The following is an 8,005-nucleotide window of genomic DNA, read 5'->3' on the forward strand; positions in this document are numbered from 1 at the left end:
TAACTGCAATTCCTCATCCCTGGAACCATTCCCGTGAATCTTTTCTGTACTCTCTCCAATGCCCTCACGTATTTCCTAAAGTGTGGTGTCCAGAACTGGACACAACACTCCAGATGAAGCCGAACCAGTGTCTTATACAAGTTCAACATAACTTCCTTTCTCTTAAACTCTATGCCCCTATTAATAAAGCCAGGATACTGCATGCTTTATTGACTAATATCTCAACCTGTCCTGCCATCTTCAATGACTTATGCACATATACTCCTAACTAGGTCCCTTTGCTCCTGCACCTCTTTTAGAATTGTACCCTTTATTCTATATTGTGTCTCCATGTTCTTCTTACCAAATGAATCACTTCAAATTTCTCTGCATTGAACTTCATCTGCCACCTGTCTGCCCATTCCACCAACTTGTCTATGTCCTTTTGAATTTCTACACTATCCTCATAGTTCACAATGCTTCCAAGTTCCGTATCATCTACAAGCTTTGGCAATGGCCTAGGTCATTAATATATATCAAGAAAAACAAGGGCCCCAACACTGATCCCTGGGGAACTCCACTGTAAAACTTCCTCCAGCCCGAAAAACATCCATGTTTCCTTTGTTTCCTATCACTCAGCCAATTTCGTAAACATGTTGCTACTGTCCCTTTTATTCCATGAGCTATAAGTTTGCTCACAAGTCTGTTGTGTGGTATTGTATCAAATGCCTTTTGGAAGTCCATGTACACAACATCAACTGCATTGTCCTCATCATCTCTCTCTGCTGTCTCCTCCAGAAACTCCAGCAAGTTAATTAAACATGCTTTTCCCTTGAGATTCATGCTGCCCTTCCTTAATTAACTCACATTTGTCCATGTGATTATTGATTTTGTCCCAAATTATTTTTTCTGGTAGTTTTCCCACCACCATGTGACTGGGCTGTAATCGCTGGGCTTTTCTTTACACTCTTTTTTGAACAGGGGTAACGTTTGCAATTCTCCAGTCCTCTGGCAGCACTCCCGAGTCTACAGAAGACTGAATAATTATGGCCAATGCCTCTGCGATTTCCACCCTCACTTCCCTCAGTATCCTTGGATGCATTCCATCTGGTCCTGGTGTCTATCCACTTTAAATATCGTGGCTACAATAGCAGGTCAGAGGTTAGGAATTCTGTAGCGAGTAACTCACCTCCTGACTCCACAAACCCTGTCCACCATCTACAAAGCACAAGTCAAGAGTGTGATGGAATACACTCCACTTGCCTGGATGGGTGCAGCTCCAGCAACACTCAAGAAGCTCGGCACCATTCAAGACAAAGCAGCCTGCTTGATTGGCACACCATCCACAACATTCGCTCCCTCCACTACTGATGCACAGTGGCAGCAGTGTGTTCCATCTACACGATGCACTGCAGCAGCACCTTCTAAACCTGTGACCTCTGCCACAGTGAAGGACAAGGGCAGCAGATGCATGGGAAAACCAGCGCCTGCAAGTTACCCTCCAAGTGACACACCATCCTGACTTGGAACTATATCACCGACCCTTCACTGTCACTGTGCCAAGCTTCCTGAACTGCCTTCCCAACATTACAGTGGGTGTACCTACCCCACATGGATTGCAGCAGTACAAGACAGCGGCATACCACCACCTTCTCAAGGGCAATTAGGAATGGGCAATAAATGGTGGCCTAGCCAGTGACGCCCACATCCCATGTACGAATAAAAAAAGACCTCCCACTCCACCAACTTGCAAATTCAACACAACATCCTGCATCATTTCCATCTACGACTGCCACTCAATGTATCGTCCCCTCCCCTCCCACCACCCCACGCTTCATGACACCCTGTTCCACTCTTCTGTTAGCCCCACTACCCCATCGTCGTCGCCTGGCACCCACGTATGTAAGCGTAAGAGATGCAACAATTGTCCTGTCCCTTCCTTCTTTCTCACTGTCCAGTGCCCCAGATATTACTTCCTGTTGACACAAAAATTGATATGCATTTCTAGCAATTTATTAATTGTCTACTCTGTGTGGGAGAGGACGAAAAGCAGATTAATTGCTTGCTTTGCTCGACTCCGCCTTTCAGTCTGCAGGTGTGACCCTGAGATTCCGGCCACTTGTAACTTTAATTCTACACCCCACCCCCCTCCCACTCTGACTTCTCTATCCTCAACCTTCTACACTTTACCGCTGAAGCTCAATGAGCAGAAGTACTGGATCTTTTTCAATTAGACTTTTTTTTTCTTATCGGGGTTAACACATAGAATAAAAACTTCAGATTATAATCATTGCTCCCACTTCCTCGGATGGTTTGTGCTGGCAATGGAGGATCGCTACACCACAGTCACTGGAAGTGGAGGGGGTGTGGGCTTGTGCCTGGGGTGAGGATCCCTTAATGGTACACAGCTAGCAGACTGCTCCACACTCCTGGGGCCTATCCACCATTCTCTGTCACTTTTCCAGGACACTGGGGCATTCTCATCTTTGCCAGATGTTCCCTGCTCCGCTCACAGACTATTCCCTTTGTTTTTTTCCTCCCCCAATGCTCCACTTTTCACTGTCTGTATCGTTGCTTTAAAAGTGTTAATCTCAAATACATTCCAGTTCTGATGACAGGCTATCAATTTGAAATGTGAACTCTGTTTCTCTCTCCACAGATGCTGCCTGAACTGCTGAGTGTTTTCAACATTCTCTTATTATTATAACCATTAGAGAAGTTTCAGTATTTGGTTTTTGCTCCAATACTTAACACTTGGATGTTAACAGGGGTGAGCAGCATAGGTGTTGGGGCAGAGTTTCAGAGTTCTAACTCCACAGAATGCCTTTTTATCCTAGACAGGTTCTCCACCCTGACATTACCCTGATTGACAGGATTGGCTTCCAGTCAGAATAGAAGACTCTGGAGCAGACCTCAGGACCAGGGCAGTGCAACCATGGCATGGGAGAGCTGCCTGATATCAGGAGATGTCCAATCACCAACCCCAGAGGTGGAGAGTGGTGACATCACAGATCACCAGGCTGTCGATCCCCAACCCCTGGGAGGGGTTTCCTATCCTGGAGTATGGTCCGAGATGGGTGAGGGAGAAGGGGAGTTTCTGATCGTCAGCCATGGGAAGTGGTTTCCTAAACTGGAGAGGTGGTCCGATCCCAGCAGGGAGATGGACCAGGTGCGGGAGTTGGATCCAGGGCTGGGGTGGCACAGTGGTTAGCACTGCAGCCTCACAGCTCCAGCGACCTGAGTACAGTTCTGGGTACTGTCTGTGCAGAGTTTGCAACTTCTCCCTGTGACTGCGTGGGTTTCTGTCAGTTTCCTCCCACAGGTTGATAGTTAATTTGGCTGTTGTAAATTGCCCCTAGTGCAAGTAGGTGGTAGGAGAATTGTGGGGATGTAGGATTAGTAAAAAATGGGTGGTTGATGATCAACACAGACTCAGTGGGCTGAAGGGCCTGTTTCAGTGCTGTATCTATCTATGATTCTGGGGAGTGTCCAGTCCTAGGGGGGTCCAATGCCAGATGAGTGGACAGCTCTGATTGACAATCCCATGTGCCCTTGTAAGTGATGTGTGTTATAATGGGGAAACCAGGCTGGTCAGAGTTAAACCTGAAAAACACATTCAATCAGAGACTTCCAACCTCATTACAATATTTCAATTGCCAACCCCCTTTCCTGGGTGCAGGTGTCGGCCCATTCCCTACCCAACTTCTTTAAACCCGGAGGTGGGCTGGGTCCGTTGTTAGTTGGGGTTGCTGTTGTGAGTTTTAAACTCAAACCTTTAACTCTTCCCAACCCACCTGCTTTTGGTACTAACATCCTGCCCTGTCTGGGTCATACATGGTGAATATTTAATCAGTGATTTCTGGTCTCTTTTCTGTTTTCTATTTTACAGTTAATTTAGTGGCGATTATAATCCTGTCCCAGGGAAAGTGCGGCCTCTCCACCTGCACCACTCGCTACCTGGTGGCCATGGCAACGGCGGATCTACTTCTCATTATCAGTGAGGTCATACTGTGGTGGATCAGTTATTATTACTTCCCAGGATCCTTCTTGGACATCACCCCTGTGTGTAGTGTTAATGCTGTTCTACTCCATGCAGCCACAGACTGTTCTGTCTGGTTCACCGTCACTTTCACCTTTGATCGATTTGTGGCAATTTGTTGCCAGAAGCTGAAAACAAAATACTGCACTGAGAAAACTGCAACGATAGTTCTGGCAACAACCTGCATTCTGCTCTGTTCAAAAAATATTCCCTACTACTTTGCATACGAACCAAGAGAGATAACTGATGATGTAATGTGGTTGTGTTATCCTATTCCAAGCTATGTTACTGATCACGGATGGATCGTATTTGCCTGGTTTGGTATGGTTTTAACCCCATTGCTCTCATTCATTTTAGTTCTGTTGTTCAATGCTCTGACAGTCAGCCACATTTTAGTGGCCAGTCGAGCCCGTAAGGGACTGAGGGGTCAGAGCAAGGGAGAGAATCACAGTGACCCAGAGATGGAGAGCAGAAGGAAGTCTGTGATTTTACTCTTCACCATATCTGGCAGCTTCATACTTCTGTGGTTGATATATGTCATACATTTCTTATATTACAATATTGCAGGATCAAATCCCAGGAATTACAACAAGTCCGAATATATATTTCAGCAAGTCGGATTCATGCTGCGGAATTTAAGTTGCTGCACAAACACATTTATTTATGGGGTGACTCAGTCCAAGTTCAGAGAGCAGATCAAGAGCACGGTGAAATATCCAATTACTTCAATTATTCAATTAGTAAACAAACAAAACTGACAGCAGCCACAAGGCAGGTCCCAGTGTTTCCAGTCCAACAGGCAAGGAATGAATGGCAGCTGAATGACTCAAAATACACTGGTGGCAGGGGCGCGATGAGTCACACATAGCAAAGAAGGTCCAGGGATGGACAAGAGGTGACTAACAGTGGGATAAACTGAAATGCAATGGCTGGGTTGGAATCACAAATGCTGAAGAGCAGCGGGCAGCAGGGCAAGAGGTGACCCATGGAGAAACGGACAGAAAAAGGGCAAAAGGAGCATCCCTGCAGGACAGTAGGGAAAACAGCAGCCAGAGTCTCTCCTCCACCTCCACTCATTCCATTCTCAGTTCCTCATATCGGCACAGTAAACAAAATTTATTCCAACAAAAGTAAAATTCTGCAGCTGCTGGAAATATTTTCATGTCAGTTGATTATTATTACTTGTTTTATTTTTGGAGATACTTTATTAAGTCTGTCTCCCGTTCATTCACCCAACCTATTCACTGCCATCTCTCTCTCTCTCTCTCTCGCTGTCTGCCCCTGAGCCAGGTTGGTGTTTTTTTTAAATTCATTCACGGGATGTGGGCGTCACTGGCAAGGCCAGCATTTATTGCCCATCCCTAATTGCCCTTGAGAAGGTGGTGGTGAGCGGCCTTCTTGAACCGCTGCAGTCCATGTGGGGTAGGTACACCCACAGTGCTGGTCGGAAGGGAGTTCCAGGATTTTGACCCAGCAACAGTGAAGGAACGGCGATATAGTTCCACGTCAGGATGGTGTGTGACTTGGAGGGGAACTTGCAGATGGTGGTGTTCCCATATATTTGGTGCCCTGGCCCTTCTAGTTGGTAGAGGTCGCGGGTTTGGAAGGTGCTGTCTAAGGAGCCTTGGTGCATTGCTGCAGTGCATCTTGTAGATGGTACACATTGCTGCCACTGTGCGTCGGTGGTGGAGGGAGTGAATGTTTGTAGATGGGGTGCAAGTCAAGCGGGCTGCTTTGTCCTAGATGGTGTCGAGCTTCTTGAGTGTTGTTCGAGCTGCACCCATCCAGGCAACTGGAGAGTATTCCATCACGCTCCTGACTTGTGCCTTGTCGATTGTGGTCAGGCTTTGGGGAGTCAGGAGGTGAGTTACTCGCCTCAGGATTCCTAGCATCTGACCTGCTCTTGTAGCCACGGTATTTATATGGCTACTCCAGTTCAGTTTTCGGTCAATAGTAGCCCCTAGGATGTTGATAGTGGGGATTCAGCGATAGTAATGCCATTGAATGTCAAGGGGAGATGGTTAGATTCTCTCTTGTTGGAGATGGTCATTGCCTGGCACTTGTATGGCATGAATGTTACTTGCCACCTATCAGCCCAAGCCTGGATATTGTCCAGGTCTTGCTGCATTTCTACACAGACTGCTTCAGTATCTGAGGAGTCACGAATGGTGCTGAACATTGTGCAATCATCAGCGAACATCCCCACTTCTGACCTTATGATTGAAGGAAGGTCATTGATGAAGCAGCCGAAGATGGTTGGGCCTAGGACACTACCCTCAGGTACTCCTGCAGTGATGTCCTGGAGCTCAGATGATTGACCTCCAACAACCACAACCATCTTCCTTTGTGCTAGGTATGACTCCAGCCAGCAGAGGGTTTTCCCCCTGATTCCCATTGACCTCAGTTTTGCTAGGGCTCCTTGATGCCATACTCGGTCAAATGCTGCCTTGATGTCAAGGGCAGTCACTCTCACCTCACCTCTTGAATTCAGCTCTTTTGTCCATGTTTGAACCAAGGCTGTAATGAGGTCAGGCGCTGAGTGGCCCTGGCGGCACCCAAACTGAGCATCACTGAGCAGGTTGTTGCTAAGCAAGTGCTGCTTGATGGCACTGTTGATGACACCTTCCATCACTTTACTGATGATTGAGAGGAGGCTAATGGGGCGGTAGTTGGCCGGGTTGGGTTTGTCCTGCTTTTTGTGTACAGGACATACCTGGGCAATTTTCCACATTGCAGGGTAGATGCCAGTGTTGTAGCTGTACTGGAACAGCTTGGCTAGGGGCGCGACAAGTTCTGGAGCACAGGTCTTCAGTACTATTGCCGGAATGTTGTCAGGGCTCATAGCTTTTGCACTATCCAGTGCCTTCAGTCGTTTCTTGATATCACGTGGAGTGAATAGAATTGGCTGAAGTTTGGAATCTGTGATGCTGGAGACTTCAGGAGGAGGCCGAGATGGATCATCAATTCGGCACTTCTGGCTGAAGATTGTTGCAAATGCTTCAGCCTTATCTTTTGCACTGATGTGCTGGGCTCGCCCATCATTGAGGATGGGGATATTTGTGGAGCCACCTCCTCCAGTTAGTTGTTTAATTGTCCACCACCATTCACGGCTGGATGTGGCAGGACTGCAGAGCTGAGATCCAATCCATTGGTTATGGGATCGCTTAACTCTGTCTATCGCATGCTGCTTACGCAGTTTGGCATGCAAGTAGTCCTGGGCTGTCGCTTCAACAGGTTGACACCTCATTTTGAGGTATGCCTGGTGCTGCTCCTGGCATGCCCTCCTGCACTCTTCATTGAACCAGGGTTGGTCTCCTGGCTTGATGGTACTGGTAGAGTGGGGGATATGCCGGGCCATGAGGTTACAGATTGTGGTTGAGTACAATTCTGCTGCTGCTGATGGCCCACAGCGCCTCATGGATGCGCTGTTTTACATTGCTAGATCCGTTCAAAATCTATCCCATTCAGCACGGTGATAGTGACACACAACACGATGGACGGTATCCTCAATGTGAAGGCGGAACTTTGTCTCCACAAGGACTGTGCGGTGGTCACTCCTACCAATACTGTCATGGACAGATGCATCTGCGACAGGCAGATTGGTGAGGATGAGTTTGAGTATGTTGTTCCCTCGTGTTGGTTCCCCCACAACCTGCCACAGACCCAGTCTAGCAGCCATGTCCTTTAGGACCCGGCCAGCTCGGTCAGTTGTGGACATTGAAGTCCCCCACCCAGAGTACATTTTGTGCCCTTGCCACCCTCAGTGCTTCCTCCAAGTGGTGTTCAACATGGAGGAGTACTGAGTCATCAGCTGAGGGAGGGCGGTAGGTGGTAATCAGTCGGAAGTTACCTTGCCCATATTTGACCTGCTGCCATTTGACTTCATGAGGTCCAGCGTCGATGTTGAGGACTCCCAGGGCAACTCCCTCCCTACTGTATACCACTGTGCCACCACCTCTGCTGGGTCTGTCCTGCCAGTGGGATGGG

The sequence above is a fragment of the Heterodontus francisci genome, chromosome 28, assembly GCF_036365525.1.
Source record: "Heterodontus francisci isolate sHetFra1 chromosome 28, sHetFra1.hap1, whole genome shotgun sequence".
NCBI classification, from domain to species: domain Eukaryota; kingdom Metazoa; phylum Chordata; class Chondrichthyes; order Heterodontiformes; family Heterodontidae; genus Heterodontus; species Heterodontus francisci.